The 24,346-nt window shown below is 33.8% G+C and overlaps 17 non-coding genes across 17 annotated transcripts; 8 read left to right on the plus strand and 9 right to left on the minus strand.

The window, feature by feature from the left end:
* Nucleotides 1-1,803: 1,803 nt before the first annotated feature.
* Nucleotides 1,804-1,875, minus strand: TRNAQ-CUG (transfer RNA glutamine (anticodon CUG)). Its single transcript has one exon. It is a non-coding gene; the product is annotated as a tRNA-Gln (tRNA).
* A 2,444-nt stretch (nucleotides 1,876-4,319) lies between these two features.
* Nucleotides 4,320-4,391, minus strand: TRNAQ-CUG (transfer RNA glutamine (anticodon CUG)). Its single transcript has one exon. It is a non-coding gene; the product is annotated as a tRNA-Gln (tRNA).
* A 1,547-nt stretch (nucleotides 4,392-5,938) lies between these two features.
* Nucleotides 5,939-6,010, plus strand: TRNAQ-UUG (transfer RNA glutamine (anticodon UUG)). Its single transcript has one exon. It is a non-coding gene; the product is annotated as a tRNA-Gln (tRNA).
* Nucleotides 6,011-6,835: 825 nt separating this feature from the next.
* Nucleotides 6,836-6,907, minus strand: TRNAQ-CUG (transfer RNA glutamine (anticodon CUG)). Its single transcript has one exon. It is a non-coding gene; the product is annotated as a tRNA-Gln (tRNA).
* Nucleotides 6,908-8,454: 1,547 nt separating this feature from the next.
* TRNAQ-UUG (transfer RNA glutamine (anticodon UUG)) lies at nucleotides 8,455-8,526 on the plus strand. Its single transcript has one exon. It is a non-coding gene; the product is annotated as a tRNA-Gln (tRNA).
* Nucleotides 8,527-9,351: 825 nt separating this feature from the next.
* TRNAQ-CUG (transfer RNA glutamine (anticodon CUG)) lies at nucleotides 9,352-9,423 on the minus strand. Its single transcript has one exon. It is a non-coding gene; the product is annotated as a tRNA-Gln (tRNA).
* A 1,547-nt stretch (nucleotides 9,424-10,970) lies between these two features.
* TRNAQ-UUG (transfer RNA glutamine (anticodon UUG)) lies at nucleotides 10,971-11,042 on the plus strand. The gene has a single exon. It is a non-coding gene; the product is annotated as a tRNA-Gln (tRNA).
* An 825-nt stretch (nucleotides 11,043-11,867) lies between these two features.
* On the minus strand, nucleotides 11,868-11,939 carry TRNAQ-CUG (transfer RNA glutamine (anticodon CUG)). The gene has a single exon. It is a non-coding gene; the product is annotated as a tRNA-Gln (tRNA).
* Nucleotides 11,940-13,486: 1,547 nt separating this feature from the next.
* On the plus strand, nucleotides 13,487-13,558 carry TRNAQ-UUG (transfer RNA glutamine (anticodon UUG)). The gene has a single exon. It is a non-coding gene; the product is annotated as a tRNA-Gln (tRNA).
* Nucleotides 13,559-14,383: 825 nt separating this feature from the next.
* Nucleotides 14,384-14,455, minus strand: TRNAQ-CUG (transfer RNA glutamine (anticodon CUG)). The gene has a single exon. It is a non-coding gene; the product is annotated as a tRNA-Gln (tRNA).
* Nucleotides 14,456-16,002: 1,547 nt separating this feature from the next.
* TRNAQ-UUG (transfer RNA glutamine (anticodon UUG)) lies at nucleotides 16,003-16,074 on the plus strand. The gene has a single exon. It is a non-coding gene; the product is annotated as a tRNA-Gln (tRNA).
* Nucleotides 16,075-16,899: 825 nt separating this feature from the next.
* Nucleotides 16,900-16,971, minus strand: TRNAQ-CUG (transfer RNA glutamine (anticodon CUG)). Its single transcript has one exon. It is a non-coding gene; the product is annotated as a tRNA-Gln (tRNA).
* A 1,547-nt stretch (nucleotides 16,972-18,518) lies between these two features.
* TRNAQ-UUG (transfer RNA glutamine (anticodon UUG)) lies at nucleotides 18,519-18,590 on the plus strand. The gene has a single exon. It is a non-coding gene; the product is annotated as a tRNA-Gln (tRNA).
* An 825-nt stretch (nucleotides 18,591-19,415) lies between these two features.
* On the minus strand, nucleotides 19,416-19,487 carry TRNAQ-CUG (transfer RNA glutamine (anticodon CUG)). Its single transcript has one exon. It is a non-coding gene; the product is annotated as a tRNA-Gln (tRNA).
* Nucleotides 19,488-21,034: 1,547 nt separating this feature from the next.
* On the plus strand, nucleotides 21,035-21,106 carry TRNAQ-UUG (transfer RNA glutamine (anticodon UUG)). Its single transcript has one exon. It is a non-coding gene; the product is annotated as a tRNA-Gln (tRNA).
* An 825-nt stretch (nucleotides 21,107-21,931) lies between these two features.
* TRNAQ-CUG (transfer RNA glutamine (anticodon CUG)) lies at nucleotides 21,932-22,003 on the minus strand. Its single transcript has one exon. It is a non-coding gene; the product is annotated as a tRNA-Gln (tRNA).
* Nucleotides 22,004-23,550: 1,547 nt separating this feature from the next.
* TRNAQ-UUG (transfer RNA glutamine (anticodon UUG)) lies at nucleotides 23,551-23,622 on the plus strand. The gene has a single exon. It is a non-coding gene; the product is annotated as a tRNA-Gln (tRNA).
* Nucleotides 23,623-24,346: the final 724 nt, after the last annotated feature.

A 24,346-nucleotide genomic window follows, 5' to 3' on the forward strand; every position in this document is an offset into this window, starting at 1 on the left:
GAATGAGAAGTTTTCTTCAATCAAACATAGAGGAACCCAAATGATGATCTCATTCAGCTAGTAAAAATGTTGTTTTATATTAGTATGGAAATCGTGAAAAGAAAATGTTTTTCATGCTGATTTACAACAGTTGATCTCCAATCGTAAAATATAAGCTTTTGGTCGGAGGCATCACAGGTACTGATCAAATTCTCATTTTTGAACTTTATTCACAAATCATATGATATGCTTTGTATACATCAACTGTATTGTTGGATCAATAATGAGTAAAAAGTGACTATCTCAATTTCAGGACATATAAAAGAGAAAGAAGTAGAAACTCATGTTTCAAATGCTGAGAGGCAACAACTGTTCATGATTTTCACCTCCACTAATTATATTTATTTTTATAATCTATATGTTTATATTTTCCTATAAATATACAGAGACATATAGCTATATATACAGAGATACATATGTACAGGTTGATTTTTACATGTTTATAAGTAAATGTGATGTTGTTCCAAATAAAACTTCTAAGAACTGAATGGAAAAGAAAATTGTAAAGTTCAGATAAGTCCCACTGAAATTTGTACTCAGATCCCCGTTTTCAGAGTCCAGAGTGCTAACCATGACACCATCCACCCTCCCGTACCAGGGTGAGCTTTCCATTTTGACAGAAGAGATTTGCCTCAGGGGGCAACTTATCTTTCATTGAAAAATATTATCTCACGTAAAAACCACTGTTCAACAGAGTTATAACGTTATTTGAGTCTTTTGGGCAACATCCTTCCCCAACATAGTTCAATATGCAAAAGTTTACCAGAATAGGAAAGCAATCCAATTCAGTTTCTCTTTGACAGTAGAATATTAAAAACTTTGACATTTCCACATTGCTGCAGCAGTTTGCGCTCCTTTCACATGGGAGGTTCCATGGTGTAATGGTTAGCACTTTGGACTTTGAATCCAATGATCCGAGTTCTAATCTCGGTGGGACCATTTTATGACTCTTGACCAAATCATTTTCTTTCAAGTGTATTCATTAATATCACATATCTAATACCGGTAGGGTGAAAAATTAATTTATTGATTATACTCTAAAAGTTTACTAGATGTGAGCAAATAATAGAATTTTTACAATACCTGGAAACTAAATGGCTCAAAATAATGAGAGATTTTACAAACTAACTCTGGTTTCTCAAACTCATCACAGGGGCCTGATGCACGACATTACTTTTTAAAATCTTACTGTTATTGATAAGGGGAACAAGGAACTTTTTAATTGCAAAGCGTTCATTAAAACAAAACTTGAGGAGCCAAACTTTGTATTACGGTGACCGAAGATGTGCAGTTTGAATAATAATCTTGAAATTCAGACGTACAAAGATTTTACACACTGATTTTCAACAGTAATTCCACAACCAATAAAGTTGAATCTTTTGAAAGACATGTCAAAGGTGTGAATCTGAAATTCACTTTCAAAGAAATTCACAATGAAATGCACTGTGTAAGTCCAGCATGTTGTCAGCTAAGAAATCAGCAAAAATGAACTATCTCATTACTGGCCATATAGATGAGAAAGGAAAATAAACTCATGTTTACAATGTGGATGTGAAAGAACAGTTTCTAGGTTCAGCTTCAATATTTATGTTTATGAATAATTGATATGTTCATATTGTCTAACAGCTATCTAGACGGATAAAGCTATGTATGCATCTATACATACTTATGCGTTCATACGCATCAGTATAAAACATTGATATTTGGTTTTTTCTAGACCAAATTCTAAAAAATGAGTTAAACAGTGAATCTCATAATTGTAGTAGGTCCCACCGAGATTTGAACTCGGATCGCTGGATTCAGAGTCCAGAGTGCTAACCATTACACCATGGAACCCTCTCACACAAGAGTGACTTTTCCATTGAGACAAAAGAGAGCGCATCAGTGATGGCCTTCTCTTATATTGATACAAAGATATCTCATTTGAATGGTCATAGTGGATAGAGCTTTAATGTGATTTGATTCTTTTCGCTATATTCTCTATAAAAGTGTTAAATATTCAAATGTTTATCAGAATATAAAAGTTATATCACAATGTTCATCTTTGCCTGTAGCATAATTAAACAGTCTACATTTCCAGACTACTGAAGCAATGTCTCTGTCTCCTGCATGGGTGGCTCCATAGAGCAATGGTTGGCAATTTGGACTTTGCATCCAATGATCCGATTTGAGACCTTGGAGGGACTTTTTTTATTACTCTTGAGCTTTTCCATTTCTTCATCTTTGTTCATTGATAGCTCAAATCCAACACCAGTAGGTTGAAAGAGTCAATTATTGAATGCTTTCAAAATGTCCATCAGCTTGAACAAGTTACATCAATACAAACTTTACAATACTTTGACATCAAATTTCTTCACAAAGTAGTTAGCCATTATAAAATCATATCCTGATTTTCTCAAACGCATTTCAGACGGGTGATTCACAGCATCACTTTTTTAAGCTTTCCTGATATTGATAAGGCGAAAATAGCACATTTTGAATGAGAAGTTTTCTTCAATCAAACATAGAGGAACCCAAATGATGATCTCATTCAGCTAGTAAAAATGTTGTTTTATATTAGTATGGAAATCGTGAAAAGAAAATGTTTTTCATGCTGATTTACAACAGTTGATCTCCAATCGTAAAATATAAGCTTTTGGTCGGAGGCATCACAGGTACTGATCAAATTCTCATTTTTGAACTTTATTCACAAATCATATGATATGCTTTGTATACATCAACTGTATTGTTGGATCAATAATGAGTAAAAAGTGACTATCTCAATTTCAGGACATATAAAAGAGAAAGAAGTAGAAACTCATGTTTCAAATGCTGAGAGGCAACAACTGTTCATGATTTTCACCTCCACTAATTATATTTATTTTTATAATCTATATGTTTATATTTTCCTATAAATATACAGAGACATATAGCTATATATACAGAGATACATATGTACAGGTTGATTTTTACATGTTTATAAGTAAATGTGATGTTGTTCCAAATAAAACTTCTAAGAACTGAATGGAAAAGAAAATTGTAAAGTTCAGATAAGTCCCACTGAAATTTGTACTCAGATCCCCGTTTTCAGAGTCCAGAGTGCTAACCATGACACCATCCACCCTCCCGTACCAGGGTGAGCTTTCCATTTTGACAGAAGAGATTTGCCTCAGGGGGCAACTTATCTTTCATTGAAAAATATTATCTCACGTAAAAACCACTGTTCAACAGAGTTATAACGTTATTTGAGTCTTTTGGGCAACATCCTTCCCCAACATAGTTCAATATGCAAAAGTTTACCAGAATAGGAAAGCAATCCAATTCAGTTTCTCTTTGACAGTAGAATATTAAAAACTTTGACATTTCCACATTGCTGCAGCAGTTTGCGCTCCTTTCACATGGGAGGTTCCATGGTGTAATGGTTAGCACTTTGGACTTTGAATCCAATGATCCGAGTTCTAATCTCGGTGGGACCATTTTATGACTCTTGACCAAATCATTTTCTTTCAAGTGTATTCATTAATATCACATATCTAATACCGGTAGGGTGAAAAATTAATTTATTGATTATACTCTAAAAGTTTACTAGATGTGAGCAAATAATAGAATTTTTACAATACCTGGAAACTAAATGGCTCAAAATAATGAGAGATTTTACAAACTAACTCTGGTTTCTCAAACTCATCACAGGGGCCTGATGCACGACATTACTTTTTAAAATCTTACTGTTATTGATAAGGGGAACAAGGAACTTTTTAATTGCAAAGCGTTCATTAAAACAAAACTTGAGGAGCCAAACTTTGTATTACGGTGACCGAAGATGTGCAGTTTGAATAATAATCTTGAAATTCAGACGTACAAAGATTTTACACACTGATTTTCAACAGTAATTCCACAACCAATAAAGTTGAATCTTTTGAAAGACATGTCAAAGGTGTGAATCTGAAATTCACTTTCAAAGAAATTCACAATGAAATGCACTGTGTAAGTCCAGCATGTTGTCAGCTAAGAAATCAGCAAAAATGAACTATCTCATTACTGGCCATATAGATGAGAAAGGAAAATAAACTCATGTTTACAATGTGGATGTGAAAGAACAGTTTCTAGGTTCAGCTTCAATATTTATGTTTATGAATAATTGATATGTTCATATTGTCTAACAGCTATCTAGACGGATAAAGCTATGTATGCATCTATACATACTTATGCGTTCATACGCATCAGTATAAAACATTGATATTTGGTTTTTTCTAGACCAAATTCTAAAAAATGAGTTAAACAGTGAATCTCATAATTGTAGTAGGTCCCACCGAGATTTGAACTCGGATCGCTGGATTCAGAGTCCAGAGTGCTAACCATTACACCATGGAACCCTCTCACACAAGAGTGACTTTTCCATTGAGACAAAAGAGAGCGCATCAGTGATGGCCTTCTCTTATATTGATACAAAGATATCTCATTTGAATGGTCATAGTGGATAGAGCTTTAATGTGATTTGATTCTTTTCGCTATATTCTCTATAAAAGTGTTAAATATTCAAATGTTTATCAGAATATAAAAGTTATATCACAATGTTCATCTTTGCCTGTAGCATAATTAAACAGTCTACATTTCCAGACTACTGAAGCAATGTCTCTGTCTCCTGCATGGGTGGCTCCATAGAGCAATGGTTGGCAATTTGGACTTTGCATCCAATGATCCGATTTGAGACCTTGGAGGGACTTTTTTTATTACTCTTGAGCTTTTCCATTTCTTCATCTTTGTTCATTGATAGCTCAAATCCAACACCAGTAGGTTGAAAGAGTCAATTATTGAATGCTTTCAAAATGTCCATCAGCTTGAACAAGTTACATCAATACAAACTTTACAATACTTTGACATCAAATTTCTTCACAAAGTAGTTAGCCATTATAAAATCATATCCTGATTTTCTCAAACGCATTTCAGACGGGTGATTCACAGCATCACTTTTTTAAGCTTTCCTGCTATTGATAAGGCGAAAATAGCACATTTTGAATGAGAAGTTTTCTTCAATCAAACATAGAGGAACCCAAATGATGATCTCATTCAGCTAGTAAAAATGTTGTTTTATATTAGTATGGAAATCGTGAAAAGAAAATGTTTTTCATGCTGATTTACAACAGTTGATCTCCAATCGTAAAATATAAGCTTTTGGTCGGAGGCATCACAGGTACTGATCAAATTCTCATTTTTGAACTTTATTCACAAATCATATGATATGCTTTGTATACATCAACTGTATTGTTGGATCAATAATGAGTAAAAAGTGACTATCTCAATTTCAGGACATATAAAAGAGAAAGAAGTAGAAACTCATGTTTCAAATGCTGAGAGGCAACAACTGTTCATGATTTTCACCTCCACTAATTATATTTATTTTTATAATCTATATGTTTATATTTTCCTATAAATATACAGAGACATATAGCTATATATACAGAGATACATATGTACAGGTTGATTTTTACATGTTTATAAGTAAATGTGATGTTGTTCCAAAGGAAACTTCTAAGAACTGAATGGAAAAGAAAATTGTAAAGTTCAGATAAGTCCCACTGAAATTTGTACTCTGATCCCCGTTTTCAGAGTCCAGAGTGCTAACCATGACACCATCCACCCTCCCGTACCAGGGTGAGCTTTCCATTTTGACAGAAGAGATTTGCCTCAGGGGGCAACTTATCTTTCATTGAAAAATATTATCTCACGTAAAAACCACTGTTCAACAGAGTTATAACGTTATTTGAGTCTTTTGGGCAACATCCTTCCCCAACATAGTTCAATATGCAAAAGTTTACCAGAATAGGAAAGCAATCCAATTCAGTTTCTCTTTGACAGTAGAATATTAAAAACTTTGACATTTCCACATTGCTGCAGCAGTTTGCGCTCCTTTCACATGGGAGGTTCCATGGTGTAATGGTTAGCACTTTGGACTTTGAATCCAATGATCCGAGTTCAAATCTCGGTGGGACCATTTTATGACTCTTGACCAAATCATTTTCTTTCAAGTGTATTCATTAATATCACATATCTAATACCGGTAGGGTGAAAAATTAATTTATTGATTATACTCTAAAAGTTTACTAGATGTGAGCAAATAATAGAATTTTTACAATACCTGGAAACTAAATGGCTCAAAATAATGAGAGATTTTACAAACTAACTCTGGTTTCTCAAACTCATCACAGGGGCCTGATGCACGACATTACTTTTTAAAATCTTACTGTTATTGATAAGGGGAACAAGGAACTTTTTAATTGCAAAGCGTTCATTAAAACAAAACTTGAGGAGCCAAACTTTGTATTACGGTGACCGAAGATGTGCAGTTTGAATAATAATCTTGAAATTCAGACGTACAAAGATTTTACACACTGATTTTCAACAGTAATTCCACAACCAATAAAGTTGAATCTTTTGAAAGACATGTCAAAGGTGTGAATCTGAAATTCACTTTCAAAGAAATTCACAATGAAATGCACTGTGTAAGTCCAGCATGTTGTCAGCTAAGAAATCAGCAAAAATGAACTATCTCATTACTGGCCATATAGATGAGAAAGGAAAATAAACTCATGTTTACAATGTGGATGTGAAAGAACAGTTTCTAGGTTCAGCTTCAATATTTATGTTTATGAATAATTGATATGTTCATATTGTCTAACAGCTATCTAGACGGATAAAGCTATGTATGCATCTATACATACTTATGCGTTCATACGCATCAGTATAAAACATTGATATTAGGTTTTTTCTAGACCAAATTCTAAAAAATGAGTTAAACAGTGAATCTCATAATTGTAGTAGGTCCCACCGAGATTTGAACTCGGATCGCTGGATTCAGAGTCCAGAGTGCTAACCATTACACCATGGAACCCTCTCACACAAGAGTGACTTTTCCATTGAGACAAAAGAGAGCGCATCAGTGATGGCCTTCTCTTATATTGATACAAAGATATCTCATTTGAATGGTCATAGTGGATAGAGCTTTAATGTGATTTGATTCTTTTCGCTATATTCTCTATAAAAGTGTTAAATATTCAAATGTTTATCAGAATATAAAAGTTATATCACAATGTTCATCTTTGCCTGTAGCATAATTAAACAGTCTACATTTCCAGACTACAGAAGCAATGTCTCTGTCTCCTGCATGGGTAGCTCCATAGAGCAATGGTTGGCAATTTGGACTTTGCATCCAATGATCCGATTTGAGACCTTGGAGGGACTTTTTTTATTACTCTTGAGCTTTTCCATTTCTTCATCTTTGTTCATTGATAGCTCAAATCCAACACCAGTAGGTTGAAAGAGTCAATTATTGAATGCTTTCAAAATGTCCATCAGCTTGAACAAGTTACATCAATACAAACTTTACAATACTTTGACATCAAATTTCTTCACAAAGTAGTTAGCCATTATAAAATCATATCCTGATTTTCTCAAACGCATTTCAGACGGGTGATTCACAGCATCACTTTTTTAAGCTTTCCTGCTATTGATAAGGCGAAAATAGCACATTTTGAATGAGAAGTTTTCTTCAATCAAACATAGAGGAACCCAAATGATGATCTCATTCAGCTAGTAAAAATGTTGTTTTATATTAGTATGGAAATCGTGAAAAGAAAATGTTTTTCATGCTGATTTACAACAGTTGATCTCCAATCGTAAAATATAAGCTTTTGGTCGGAGGCATCACAGGTACTGATCAAATTCTCATTTTTGAACTTTATTCACAAATCATATGATATGCTTTGTATACATCAACTGTATTGTTGGATCAATAATGAGTAAAAAGTGACTATCTCAATTTCAGGACATATAAAAGAGAAAGAAGTAGAAACTCATGTTTCAAATGCTGAGAGGCAACAACTGTTCATGATTTTCACCTCCACTAATTATATTTATTTTTATAATCTATATGTTTATATTTTCCTATAAATATACAGAGACATATAGCTATATATACAGAGATACATATGTACAGGTTGATTTTTACATGTTTATAAGTAATTGTGATGTTGTTCCAAATAAAACTTCTAAGAACTGAATGGAAAAGAAAATTGTAAAGTTCAGATAAGTCCCACTGAAATTTGTACTCAGATTCCCGTTTTCAGAGTCCAGAGTGCTAACCATGACACCATCCACCCTCCCGTACCAGGGTGAGCTTTCCATTTTGACAGAAGAGATTTGCCTCAGGGGGCAACTTATCTTTCATTGAAAAATATTATCTCACGTAAAAACCACTGTTCAACAGAGTTATAACGTTATTTGAGTCTTTTGGGCAACATCCTTCCCCAACATAGTTCAATATGCAAAAGTTTACCAGAATAGGAAAGCAATCCAATTCAGTTTCTCTTTGACAGTAGAATATTAAAAACTTTGACATTTCCACATTGCTGCAGCAGTTTGCGCTCCTTTCACATGGGAGGTTCCATGGTGTAATGGTTAGCACTTTGGACTTTGAATCCAATGATCCGAGTTCAAATCTCGGTGGGACCATTTTATGACTCTTGACCAAATCATTTTCTTTCAAGTGTATTCATTAATATCACATATCTAATACCGGTAGGGTGAAAAATTAATTTATTGATTATACTCTAAAAGTTTACTAGATGTGAGCAAATAATAGAATTTTTACAATACCTGGAAACTAAATGGCTCAAAATAATGAGAGATTTTACAAACTCACTCTGGTTTCTCAAACTCATCACAGGGGCCTGATGCACGACATTACTTTTTAAAATCTTACTGTTATTGATAAGGGGAACAAGGAACTTTTTAATTGCAAAGCGTTCATTAAAACAAAACTTGAGGAGCCAAACTTTGTATTACGGTGACCGAAGATGTGCAGTTTGAATAATAATCTTGAAATTCAGACGTACAAAGATTTTACACACTGATTTTCAACAGTAATTCCACAACCAATAAAGTTGAATCTTTTGAAAGACATGTCAAAGGTGTGAATCTGAAATTCACTTTCAAAGAAATTCACAATGAAATGCACTGTGTAAGTCCAGCATGTTGTCAGCTAAGAAATCAGCAAAAATGAACTATCTCATTACTGGCCATATAGATGAGAAAGGAAAATAAACTCATGTTTACAATGTGGATGTGAAAGAACAGTTTCTAGGTTCAGCTTCAATATTTATGTTTATGAATAATTGATATGTTCATATTGTCTAACAGCTATCTAGACGGATAAAGCTATGTATGCATCTATACATACTTATGCGTTCATACGCATCAGTATAAAACATTGATATTAGGTTTTTTCTAGACCAAATTCTAAAAAATGAGTTAAACAGTGAATCTCATAATTGAAGTAGGTCCCACCGAGATTTGAACTCGGATCGCTGGATTCAGAGTCCAGAGTGCTAACCATTACACCATGGAACCCTCTCACACAAGAGTGACTTTTCCATTGAGACAAAAGAGAGCGCATCAGTGATGGCCTTCTCTTATATTGATACAAAGATATCTCATTTGAATGGTCATAGTGGATAGAGCTTTAATGTGATTTGATTCTTTTCGCTATATTCTCTATAAAAGTGTTAAATATTCAAATGTTTATCAGAATATAAAAGTTATATCACAATGTTCATCTTTGCCTGTAGCATAATTAAACAGTCTACATTTCCAGACTACAGAAGCAATGTCTCTGTCTCCTGCATGGGTAGCTCCATAGAGCAATGGTTGGCAATTTGGACTTTGCATCCAATGATCCGATTTGAGACCTTGGAGGGACTTTTTTTATTACTCTTGAGCTTTTCCATTTCTTCATCTTTGTTCATTGATAGCTCAAATCCAACACCAGTAGGTTGAAAGAGTCAATTATTGAATGCTTTCAAAATGTCCATCAGCTTGAACAAGTTACATCAATACAAACTTTACAATACTTTGACATCAAATTTCTTCACAAAGTAGTTAGCCATTATAAAATCATATCCTGATTTTCTCAAACGCATTTCAGACGGGTGATTCACAGCATCACTTTTTTAAGCTTTCCTGCTATTGATAAGGCGAAAATAGCACATTTTGAATGAGAAGTTTTCTTCAATCAAACATAGAGGAACCCAAATGATGATCTCATTCAGCTAGTAAAAATGTTGTTTTATATTAGTATGGAAATCGTGAAAAGAAAATGTTTTTCATGCTGATTTACAACAGTTGATCTCCAATCGTAAAATATAAGCTTTTGGTCGGAGGCATCACAGGTACTGATCAAATTCTCATTTTTGAACTTTATTCACAAATCATATGATATGCTTTTTATACATCAACTGTATTGTTGGATCAATAATGAGTAAAAAGTGACTATCTCAATTTCAGGACATATAAAAGAGAAAGAAGTAGAAACTCATGTTTCAAATGCTGAGAGGCAACAACTGTTCATGATTTTCACCTCCACTAATTATATTTATTTTTATAATCTATATGTTTATATTTTCCTATAAATATACAGAGACATATAGCTATATATACAGAGATACATATGTACAGGTTGATTTTTACATGTTTATAAGTAATTGTGATGTTGTTCCAAATAAAACTTCTAAGAACTGAATGGAAAAGAAAATTGTAAAGTTCAGATAAGTCCCACTGAAATTTGTACTCAGATTCCCGTTTTCAGAGTCCAGAGTGCTAACCATGACACCATCCACCCTCCCGTACCAGGGTGAGCTTTCCATTTTGACAGAAGAGATTTGCCTCAGGGGGCAACTTATCTTTCATTGAAAAATATTATCTCACGTAAAAACCACTGTTCAACAGAGTTATAACGTTATTTGAGTCTTTTGGGCAGCATCCTTCCCCAACATAGTTCAATATGCAAAAGTTTACCAGAATAGGAAAGCAATCCAATTCAGTTTCTCTTTGACAGTAGAATATTAAAAACTTTGACATTTCCACATTGCTGCAGCAGTTTGCGCTCCTTTCACATGGGAGGTTCCATGGTGTAATGGTTAGCACTTTGGACTTTGAATCCAATGATCCGAGTTCAAATCTCGGTGGGACCATTTTATGACTCTTGACCAAATCATTTTCTTTCAAGTGTATTCATTAATATCACATATCTAATACCGGTAGGGTGAAAAATTAATTTATTGATTATACTCTAAAAGTTTACTAGATGTGAGCAAATAATAGAATTTTTACAATACCTGGAAACTAAATGGCTCAAAATAATGAGAGATTTTACAAACTCACTCTGGTTTCTCAAACTCATCACAGGGGCCTGATGCACGACATTACTTTTTAAAATCTTACTGTTATTGATAAGGGGAACAAGGAACTTTTTAATTGCAAAGCGTTCATTAAAACAAAACTTGAGGAGCCAAACTTTGTATTACGGTGACCGAAGATGTGCAGTTTGAATAATAATCTTGAAATTCAGACGTACAAAGATTTTACACACTGATTTTCAACAGTAATTCCACAACCAATAAAGTTGAATCTTTTGAAAGACATGTCAAAGGTGTGAATCTGAAATTCACTTTCAAAGAAATTCACAATGAAATGCACTGTGTAAGTCCAGCATGTTGTCAGCTAAGAAATCAGCAAAAATGAACTATCTCATTACTGGCCATATAGATGAGAAAGGAAAATAAACTCATGTTTACAATGTGGATGTGAAAGAACAGTTTCTAGGTTCAGCTTCAATATTTATGTTTATGAATAATTGATATGTTCATATTGTCTAACAGCTATCTAGACGGATAAAGCTATGTATGCATCTATACATACTTATGCGTTCATACGCATCAGTATAAAACATTGATATTAGGTTTTTTCTAGACCAAATTCTAAAAAATGAGTTAAACAGTGAATCTCATAATTGAAGTAGGTCCCACCGAGATTTGAACTCGGATCGCTGGATTCAGAGTCCAGAGTGCTAACCATTACACCATGGAACCCTCTCACACAAGAGTGACTTTTCCATTGAGACAAAAGAGAGCGCATCAGTGATGGCCTTCTCTTATATTGATACAAAGATATCTCATTTGAATGGTCATAGTGGATAGAGCTTTAATGTGATTTGATTCTTTTCGCTATATTCTCTATAAAAGTGTTAAATATTCAAATGTTTATCAGAATATAAAAGTTATATCACAATGTTCATCTTTGCCTGTAGCATAATTAAACAGTCTACATTTCCAGACTACAGAAGCAATGTCTCTGTCTCCTGCATGGGTAGCTCCATAGAGCAATGGTTGGCAATTTGGACTTTGCATCCAATGATCCGATTTGAGACCTTGGAGGGACTTTTTTTATTACTCTTGAGCTTTTCCATTTCTTCATCTTTGTTCATTGATAGCTCAAATCCAACACCAGTAGGTTGAAAGAGTCAATTATTGAATGCTTTCAAAATGTCCATCAGCTTGAACAAGTTACATCAATACAAACTTTACAATACTTTGACATCAAATTTCTTCACAAAGTAGTTAGCCATTATAAAATCATATCCTGATTTTCTCAAACGCATTTCAGACGGGTGATTCACAGCATCACTTTTTTAAGCTTTCCTGCTATTGATAAGGCGAAAATAGCACATTTTGAATGAGAAGTTTTCTTCAATCAAACATAGAGGAACCCAAATGATGATCTCATTCAGCTAGTAAAAATGTTGTTTTATATTAGTATGGAAATCGTGAAAAGAAAATGTTTTTCATGCTGATTTACAACAGTTGATCTCCAATCGTAAAATATAAGCTTTTGGTCGGAGGCATCACAGGTACTGATCAAATTCTCATTTTTGAACTTTATTCACAAATCATATGATATGCTTTGTATACATCAACTGTATTGTTGGATCAATAATGAGTAAAAAGTGACTATCTCAATTTCAGGACATATAAAAGAGAAAGAAGTAGAAACTCATGTTTCAAATGCTGAGAGGCAACAACTGTTCATGATTTTCACCTCCACTAATTATATTTATTTTTATAATCTATATGTTTATATTTTCCTATAAATATACAGAGACATATAGCTATATATACAGAGATACATATGTACAGGTTGATTTTTACATGTTTATAAGTAATTGTGATGTTGTTCCAAATAAAACTTCTAAGAACTGAATGGAAAAGAAAATTGTAAAGTTCAGATAAGTCCCACTGAAATTTGTACTCAGATTCCCGTTTTCAGAGTCCAGAGTGCTAACCATGACACCATCCACCCTCCCGTACCAGGGTGAGCTTTCCATTTTGACAGAAGAGATTTGCCTCAGGGGGCAACTTATCTTTCATTGAAAAATATTATCTCACGTAAAAACCACTGTTCAACAGAGTTATAACGTTATTTGAGTCTTTTGGGCAACATCCTTCCCCAACATAGTTCAATATGCAAAAGTTTACCAGAATAGGAAAGCAATCCAATTCAGTTTCTCTTTGACAGTAGAATATTAAAAACTTTGACATTTCCACATTGCTGCAGCAGTTTGCGCTCCTTTCACATGGGAGGTTCCATGGTGTAATGGTTAGCACTTTGGACTTTGAATCCAATGATCCGAGTTCAAATCTCGGTGGGACCATTTTATGACTCTTGACCAAATCATTTTCTTTCAAGTGTATTCATTAATATCACATATCTAATACCGGTAGGGTGAAAAATTAATTTATTGATTATACTCTAAAAGTTTACTAGATGTGAGCAAATAATAGAATTTTTACAATACCTGGAAACTAAATGGCTCAAAATAATGAGAGATTTTACAAACTCACTCTGGTTTCTCAAACTCATCACAGGGGCCTGATGCACGACATTACTTTTTAAAATCTTACTGTTATTGATAAGGGGAACAAGGAACTTTTTAATTGCAAAGCGTTCATTAAAACAAAACTTGAGGAGCCAAACTTTGTATTACGGTGACCGAAGATGTGCAGTTTGAATAATAATCTTGAAATTCAGACGTACAAAGATTTTACACACTGATTTTCAACAGTAATTCCACAACCAATAAAGTTGAATCTTTTGAAAGACATGTCAAAGGTGTGAATCTGAAATTCACTTTCAAAGAAATTCACAATGAAATGCACTGTGTAAGTCCAGCATGTTGTCAGCTAAGAAATCAGCAAAAATGAACTATCTCATTACTGGCCATATAGATGAGAAAGGAAAATAAACTCATGTTTACAATGTGGATGTGAAAGAACAGTTTCTAGGTTCAGCTTCAATATTTATGTTTATGAATAATTGATATGTTCATATTGTCTAACAGCTATCTAGACGGATAAAGCTATGTATGCATCTATACATACTTATGCGTTCATACGCATCAGTATAAAACATTGATATTAGGTTTTTTCTAGACCAAATTCTAAAAAATGAGTTAAACAGTGAATCTCATAATTGTAGTAGGTCCCACCGAGATTTGAACTCGGATCGCTGGATTCAGAGTCCAGAGTGCTAACCATTACACCATGGAACCCTCTCACACAAGAGTGACTTTTCCATTGAGACAAAAGAGAGCGCATCAGTGATGGCCTTCTCTTATATTGATACAAAGATATCTCATTTGAATGGTCATAGTGGATAGAGCTTTAATGTGATTTGATTCTTTTCGCTATATTCTCTATAAAAGTGTTAAATATTCAAATGTTTATCAGAATATAAAAGTTATATCACAATGTTCATCTTTGCCTGTAGCATAATTAAACAGTCTACATTTCCAGACTACTGAAGCAATGTCTCAGTCTCCTGCATGGGTGGCTCCATAGAGCAATGGTTGGCAATTTGGACTTTGCATCCAATGATCCGATTTGAGACCTTGGAGGGACTTTTTTTATTACTCTTGAGCTTTTCCATTTCTTCATCTTTGTTCATTGATAGCTCAAATCCAACACCAGTAGGTTGAAAGAGTCAATTATTGAATGCTTTCAAAATGTCCATCAGCTTGAACAAGTTACATCAATACAAACTTTACAATACTTTGACATCAAATTTCTTCACAAAGTAGTTAGCCTTTATAAAATCATATCCTGATTTTCTCAAACGCATTTCAGACGGGTGATTCACAGCATCACTTTTTTAAGCTTTCCTGCTATTGATAAGGCGAAAATAGCACATTTTGAATGAGAAGTTTAGTTCAATCAAACACAGAGGAACCCAAATGATGATCTCATTCAGCTAGTAAAAATGTTGTTTTATATTAGTATGGAAATCGTGAAAAGAAAATGTTTTTCATGCTGATTTACAACAGTTGATCTCCAATCGTAAAATATAAGCTTTTGGTCGGAGGCATCACAGGTACTGATCAAATTCTCATTTTTGAACTTTATTCACAAATCATATGATATGCTTTGTATACATCAACTGTATTGTTGGATCAATAATGAGTAAAAAGTGACTATCTCAATTTCAGGACATATAAAAGAGAAAGAAGTAGAAACTCATGTTTCAAATGCTGAGAGGCAACAACTGTTCATGATTTTCACCTCCACTAATTATATTTATTTTTATAATCTATATGTTTATATTTTCCTATAAATATACAGAGACATATAGCTATATATACAGAGATACATATGTACAGGTTGATTTTTACATGTTTATAAGTAAATGTGATGTTGTTCCAAATAAAACTTCTAAGAACTGAATGGAAAAGAAAATTGTAAAGTTCAGATAAGTCCCACTGAAATTTGTACTCAGATCCCCGTTTTCAGAGTCCAGAGTGCTAACCATGACACCATCCACCCTCCCGTACCAGGGTGAGCTTTCCATTTTGACAGAAGAGATTTGCCTCAGGGGGCAACTTATCTTTCATTGAAAAATATTATCTCACGTAAAAACCACTGTTCAACAGAGTTATAACGTTATTTGAGTCTTTTGGGCAACATCCTTCCCCAACATAGTTCAATATGCAAAAGTTTACCAGAATAGGAAAGCAATCCAATTCAGTTTCTCTTTGACAGTAGAATATTAAAAACTTTGACATTTCCACATTGCTGCAGCAGTTTGCGCTCCTTTCACATGGGAGGTTCCATGGTGTAATGGTTAGCACTTTGGACTTTGAATCCAATGATCCGAGTTCAAATCTCGGTGGGACCATTTTATGACTCTTGACCAAATCATTTTCTTTCAAGTGTATTCATTAATATCACATATCTAATACCGGTAGGGTGAAAAATTAATTTATTGATTATACTCTAAAAGTTTACTAGATGTGAGCAAATAATAGAATTTTTACAATACCTGGAAACTAAATGGCTCAAAATAATGAGAGATTTTACAAACTCACTCTGGTTTCTCAAACTCATCACAGGGGCCTGATGCACGACATTACTTTTTAAAATCTTACTGTTATTGATAAGGGGAACAAGGAACTTTTTAATTGCAAAGCGTTCATTAAAACAAAACTTGAGGAGCCAAACTTTGTATTACGGTGACCGAAGATGTGCAGTTTGAATAATAATCTTGAAATTCAGACGTACAAAGATTTTACACACTGATTTTCAACAGTAATTCCACAACCAATAAAGTTGAATCTTTTGAAAGACATGTCAAAGGTGTGAATCTGAAATTCACTTTCAAAGAAATTCACAATGAAATGCACTGTGTAAGTCCAGCATGTTGTCAGCTAAGAAATCAGCAAAAATGAACTATCTCATTACTGGCCATATAGATGAGAAAGGAAAATAAACTCATGTTTACAATGTGGATGTGAAAGAACAGTTTCTAGGTTCAGCTTCAATATTTATGTTTATGAATAATTGATATGTTCATATTGTCTAACAGCTATCTAGACGGATAAAGCTATGTATGCATCTATACATACTTATGCGTTCATACGCATCAGTATAAAACATTGATATTAGGTTTTTTCTAGACCAAATTCTAAAAAATGAGTTAAACAGTGAATCTCATAATTGAAGTAGGTCCCACCGAGATTTGAACTCGGATCGCTGGATTCAGAGTCCAGAGTGCTAACCATTACACCATGGAACCCTCTCACACAAGAGTGACTTTTCCATTGAGACAAAAGAGAGCGCATCAGTGATGGCCTTCTCTTATATTGATACAAAGATATCTCATTTGAATGGTCATAGTGGATAGAGCTTTAATGTGATTTGATTCTTTTCGCTATATTCTCTATAAAAGTGTTAAATATTCAAATGTTTATCAGAATATAAAAGTTATATCACAATGTTCATCTTTGCCTGTAGCATAATTAAACAGTCTACATTTCCAGACTACAGAAGCAATGTCTCTGTCTCCTGCATGGGTAGCTCCATAGAGCAATGGTTGGCAATTTGGACTTTGCATCCAATGATCCGATTTGAGACCTTGGAGGGACTTTTTTTATTACTCTTGAGCTTTTCCATTTCTTCATCTTTGTTCATTGATAGCTCAAATCCAACACCAGTAGGTTGAAAGAGTCAATTATTGAATGCTTTCAAAATGTCCATCAGCTTGAACAAGTTACATCAATACAAACTTTACAATACTTTGACATCAAATTTCTTCACAAAGTAGTTAGCCATTATAAAATCATATCCTGATTTTCTCAAACGCATTTCAGACGGGTGATTCACAGCATCACTTTTTTAAGCTTTCCTGCTATTGATAAGGCGAAAATAGCACATTTTGAATGAGAAGTTTTCTTCAATCAAACATAGAGGAACCCAAATGATGATCTCATTCAGCTAGTAAAAATGTTGTTTTATATTAGTATGGAAATCGTGAAAAGAAAATGTTTTTCATGCTGATTTACAACAGTTGATCTCCAATCGTAAAATATAAGCTTTTGGTCGGAGGCATCACAGGTACTGATCAAATTCTCATTTTTGAACTTTATTCACAAATCATATGATATGCTTTGTATACATCAACTGTATTGTTGGATCAATAATGAGTAAAAAGTGACTATCTCAATTTCAGGACATATAAAAGAGAAAGAAGTAGAAACTCATGTTTCAAATGCTGAGAGGCAACAACTGTTCATGATTTTCACCTCCACTAATTATATTTATTTTTATAATCTATATGTTTATATTTTCCTATAAATATACAGAGACATATAGCTATATATACAGAGATACATATGTACAGGTTGATTTTTACATGTTTATAAGTAAATGTGATGTTGTTCCAAATAAAACTTCTAAGAACTGAATGGAAAAGAAAATTGTAAAGTTCAGATAAGTCCCACTGAAATTTGTACTCAGATTCCCGTTTTCAGAGTCCAGAGTGCTAACCATGACACCATCCACCCTCCCGTACCAGGGTGAGCTTTCCATTTTGACAGAAGAGATTTGCCTCAGGGGGCAACTTATCTTTCATTGAAAAATATTATCTCACGTAAAAACCACTGTTCAACAGAGTTATAACGTTATTTGAGTCTTTTGGGCAACATCCTTCCCCAACATAGTTCAATATGCAAAAGTTTACCAGAATAGGAAAGCAATCCAATTCAGTTTCTCTTTGACAGTAGAATATTAAAAACTTTGACATTTCCACATTGCTGCAGCAGTTTGCGCTCCTTTCACATGGGAGGTTCCATGGTGTAATGGTTAGCACTTTGGACTTTGAATCCAATGATCCGAGTTCAAATCTCGGTGGGACCATTTTATGACTCTTGACCAAATCATTTTCTTTCAAGTGTATTCATTAATATCACATATCTAATACCGGTAGGGTGAAAAATTAATTTATTGATTATACTCTAAAAGTTTACTAGATGTGAGCAAATAATAGAATTTTTACAATACCTGGAAACTAAATGGCTCAAAATAATGAGAGATTTTACAAACTCACTCTGGTTTCTCAAACTCATCACAGGGGCCTGATGCACGACATTACTTTTTAAAATCTTACTGTTATTGATAAGGGGAACAAGGAACTTTTTAATTGCAAAGCGTTCATTAAAACAAAACTTGAGGAGCCAAACTTTGTATTACGGTGACCGAAGATGTGCAGTTTGAATAATAATCTTGAAATTCAGACGTACAAAGATTTTACACACTGATTTTCAACAGTAATTCCACAACCAATAAAGTTGAATCTTTTGAAAGACATGTCAAAGGTGTGAATCTGAAATTCACTTTCAAAGAAATTCACAATGAAATGCACTGTGTAAGTCCAGCATGTTGTCAGCTAAGAAATCAGCAAAAATGAACTATCTCATTACTGGCCATATAGATGAGAAAGGAAAATAAACTCATGTTTACAATGTGGATGTGAAAGAACAGTTTCTAGGTTCAGCTTCAATATTTATGTTTATGAATAATTGATATGTTCATATTGTCTAACAGCTATCTAGACGGATAAAGCTATGTATGCATCTATACATACTTATGCGTTCATACGCATCAGTATAAAACATTGATATTAGGTTTTTTCTAGACCAAATTCTAAAAAATGAGTTAAACAGTGAATCTCATAATTGAAGTAGGTCCCACCGAGATTTGAACTCGGATCGCTGGATTCAGAGTCCAGAGTGCTAACCATTACACCATGGAACCCTCTCACACAAGAGTGACTTTTCCATTGAGACAAAAGAGAGCGCATCAGTGATGGCCTTCTCTTATATTGATACAAAGATATCTCATTTGAATGGTCATAGTGGATAGAGCTTTAATGTGATTTGATTCTTTTCGCTATATTCTCTATAAAAGTGTTAAATATTCAAATGTTTATCAGAATATAAAAGTTATATCACAATGTTCATCTTTGCCTGTAGCATAATTAAACAGTCTACATTTCCAGACTACAGAAGCAATGTCTCTGTCTCCTGCATGGGTAGCTCCATAGAGCAATGGTTGGCAATTTGGACTTTGCATCCAATGATCCGATTTGAGACCTTGGAGGGACTTTTTTTATTACTCTTGAGCTTTTCCATTTCTTCATCTTTGTTCATTGATAGCTCAAATCCAACACCAGTAGGTTGAAAGAGTCAATTATTGAATGCTTTCAAAATGTCCATCAGCTTGAACAAGTTACATCAATACAAACTTTACAATACTTTGACATCAAATTTCTTCACAAAGTAGTTAGCCATTATAAAATCATATCCTGATTTTCTCAAACGCATTTCAGACGGGTGATTCACAGCATCACTTTTTTAAGCTTTCCTGCTATTGATAAGGCGAAAATAGCACATTTTGAATGAGAAGTTTTCTTCAATCAAACATAGAGGAACCCAAATGATGATCTCATTCAGCTAGTAAAAATGTTGTTTTATATTAGTATGGAAATCGTGAAAAGAAAATGTTTTTCATGCTGATTTACAACAGTTGATCTCCAATCGTAAAATATAAGCTTTTGGTCGGAGGCATCACAGGTACTGATCAAATTCTCATTTTTGAACTTTATTCACAAATCATATGATATGCTTTGTATACATCAACTGTATTGTTGGATCAATAATGAGTAAAAAGTGACTATCTCAATTTCAGGACATATAAAAGAGAAAGAAGTAGAAACTCATGTTTCAAATGCTGAGAGGCAACAACTGTTCATGATTTTCACCTCCACTAATTATATTTATTTTTATAATCTATATGTTTATATTTTCCTATAAATATACAGAGACATATAGCTATATATACAGAGATACATATGTACAGGTTGATTTTTACATGTTTATAAGTAAATGTGATGTTGTTCCAAATAAAACTTCTAAGAACTGAATGGAAAAGAAAATTGTAAAGTTCAGATAAGTCCCACTGAAATTTGTACTCAGATTCCCGTTTTCAGAGTCCAGAGTGCTAACCATGACACCATCCACCCTCCCGTACCAGGGTGAGCTTTCCATTTTGACAGAAGAGATTTGCCTCAGGGGGCAACTTATCTTTCATTGAAAAATATTATCTCACGTAAAAACCACTGTTCAACAGAGTTATAACGTTATTTGAGTCTTTTGGGCAACATCCTTCCCCAACATAGTTCAATATGCAAAAGTTTACCAGAATAGGAAAGCAATCCAATTCAGTTTCTCTTTGACAGTAGAATATTAAAAACTTTGACATTTCCACATTGCTGCAGCAGTTTGCGCTCCTTTCACATGGGAGGTTCCATGGTGTAATGGTTAGCACTTTGGACTTTGAATCCAATGATCCGAGTTCAAATCTCGGTGGGACCATTTTATGACTCTTGACCAAATCATTTTCTTTCAAGTGTATTCATTAATATCACATATCTAATACCGGTAGGGTGAAAAATTAATTTATTGATTATACTCTAAAAGTTTACTAGATGTGAGCAAATAATAGAATTTTTACAATACCTGGAAACTAAATGGCTCAAAATAATGAGAGATTTTACAAACTCACTCTGGTTTCTCAAACTCATCACAGGGGCCTGATGCACGACATTACTTTTTAAAATCTTACTGTTATTGATAAGGGGAACAAGGAACTTTTTAATTGCAAAGCGTTCATTAAAACAAAACTTGAGGAGCCAAACTTTGTATTACGGTGACCGAAGATGTGCAGTTTGAATAATAATCTTGAAATTCAGACGTACAAAGATTTTACACACTGATTTTCAACAGTAATTCCACAACCAATAAAGTTGAATCTTTTGAAAGACATGTCAAAGGTGTGAATCTGAAATTCACTTTCAAAGAAATTCACAATGAAATGCACTGTGTAAGTCCAGCATGTTGTCAGCTAAGAAATCAGCAAAAATGAACTATCTCATTACTGGCCATATAGATGAGAAAGGAAAATAAACTCATGTTTACAATGTGGATGTGAAAGAACAGTTTCTAGGTTCAGCTTCAATATTTATGTTTATGAATAATTGATATGTTCATATTGTCTAACAGCTATCTAGACGGATAAAGCTATGTATGCATCTATACATACTTATGCGTTCATACGCATCAGTATAAAACATTGATATTAGGTTTTTTCTAGACCAAATTCTAAAAAATGAGTTAAACAGTGAATCTCATAATTGAAGTAGGTCCCACCGAGATTTGAACTCGGATCGCTGGATTCAGAGTCCAGAGTGCTAACCATTACACCATGGAACCCTCTCACACAAGAGTGACTTTTCCATTGAGACAAAAGAGAGCGCATCAGTGATGGCCTTCTCTTATATTGATACAAAGATATCTCATTTGAATGGTCATAGTGGATAGAGCTTTAATGTGATTTGATTCTTTTCGCTATATTCTCTATAAAAGTGTTAAATATTCAAATGTTTATCAGAATATAAAAGTTATATCACAATGTTCATCTTTGCCTGTAGCATAATTAAACAGTCTACATTTCCAGACTACAGAAGCAATGTCTCTGTCTCCTGCATGGGTAGCTCCATAGAGCAATGGTTGGCAATTTGGACTTTGCATCCAATGATCCGATTTGAGACCTTGGAGGGACTTTTTTTATTACTCTTGAGCTTTTCCATTTCTTCATCTTTGTTCATTGATAGCTCAAATCCAACACCAGTAGGTTGAAAGAGTCAATTATTGAATGCTTTCAAAATGTCCATCAGCTTGAACAAGTTACATCAATACAAACTTTACAATACTTTGACATCAAATTTCTTCACAAAGTAGTTAGCCATTATAAAATCATATCCTGATTTTCTCAAACGCATTTCAGACGGGTGATTCACAGCATCACTTTTTTAAGCTTTCCTGCTATTGATAAGGCGAAAATAGCACATTTTGAATGAGAAGTTTTCTTCAATCAAACATAGAGGAACCCAAATGATGATCTCATTCAGCTAGTAAAAATGTTGTTTTATATTAGTATGGAAATCGTGAAAAGAAAATGTTTTTCATGCTGATTTACAACAGTTGATCTCCAATCGTAAAATATAAGCTTTTGGTCGGAGGCATCACAGGTACTGATCAAATTCTCATTTTTGAACTTTATTCACAAATCATATGATATGCTTTGTATACATCAACTGTATTGTTGGATCAATAATGAGTAAAAAGTGACTATCTCAATTTCAGGACATATAAAAGAGAAAGAAGTAGAAACTCATGTTTCAAATGCTGAGAGGCAACAACTGTTCATGATTTTCACCTCCACTAATTATATTTATTTTTATAATCTATATGTTTATATTTTCCTATAAATATACAGAGACATATAGCTATATATACAGAGATACATATGTACAGGTTGATTTTTACATGTTTATAAGTAAATGTGATGTTGTTCCAAATAAAACTTCTAAGAACTGAATGGAAAAGAAAATTGTAAAGTTCAGATAAGTCCCACTGAAATTTGTACTCAGATTCCCGTTTTCAGAGTCCAGAGTGCTAACCATGACACCATCCACCCTCCCGTACCAGGGTGAGCTTTCCATTTTGACAGAAGAGATTTGCCTCAGGGGGCAACTTATCTTTCATTGAAAAATATTATCTCACGTAAAAACCACTGTTCAACAGAGTTATAACGTTATTTGAGTCTTTTGGGCAACATCCTTCCCCAACATAGTTCAATATGCAAAAGTTTACCAGAATAGGAAAGCAATCCAATTCAGTTTCTCTTTGACAGTAGAATATTAAAAACTTTGACATTTCCACATTGCTGCAGCAGTTTGCGCTCCTTTCACATGGGAGGTTCCATGGTGTAATGGTTAGCACTTTGGACTTTGAATCCAATGATCCGAGTTCAAATCTCGGTGGGACCATTTTATGACTCTTGACCAAATCATTTTCTTTCAAGTGTATTCATTAATATCACATATCTAATACCGGTAGGGTGAAAAATTAATTTATTGATTATACTCTAAAAGTTTACTAGATGTGAGCAAATAATAGAATTTTTACAATACCTGGAAACTAAATGGCTCAAAATAATGAGAGATTTTACAAACTCACTCTGGTTTCTCAAACTCATCACAGGGGCCTGATGCACGACATTACTTTTTAAAATCTTACTGTTATTGATAAGGGGAACAAGGAACTTTTTAATTGCAAAGCGTTCATTAAAACAAAACTTGAGGAGCCAAACTTTGTATTACGGTGACCGAAGATGTGCAGTTTGAATAATAATCTTGAAATTCAGACGTACAAAGATTTTACACACTGATTTTCAACAGTAATTCCACAACCAATAAAGTTGAATCTTTTGAAAGACATGTCAAAGGTGTGAATCTGAAATTCACTTTCAAAGAAATTCACAATGAAATGCACTGTGTAAGTCCAGCATGTTGTCAGCTAAGAAATCAGCAAAAATGAACTATCTCATTACTGGCCATATAGATGAGAAAGGAAAATAAACTCATGTTTACAATGTGGATGTGAAAGAACAGTTTCTAGGTTCAGCTTCAATATTTATGTTTATGAATAATTGATATGTTCATATTGTCTAACAGCTATCTAGACGGATAAAGCTATGTATGCATCTATACA

This window comes from Triturus cristatus, chromosome 5_2 (assembly GCF_964204655.1).
Source record: "Triturus cristatus chromosome 5_2, aTriCri1.1, whole genome shotgun sequence".
Classification (NCBI taxonomy): domain Eukaryota; kingdom Metazoa; phylum Chordata; class Amphibia; order Caudata; family Salamandridae; genus Triturus; species Triturus cristatus.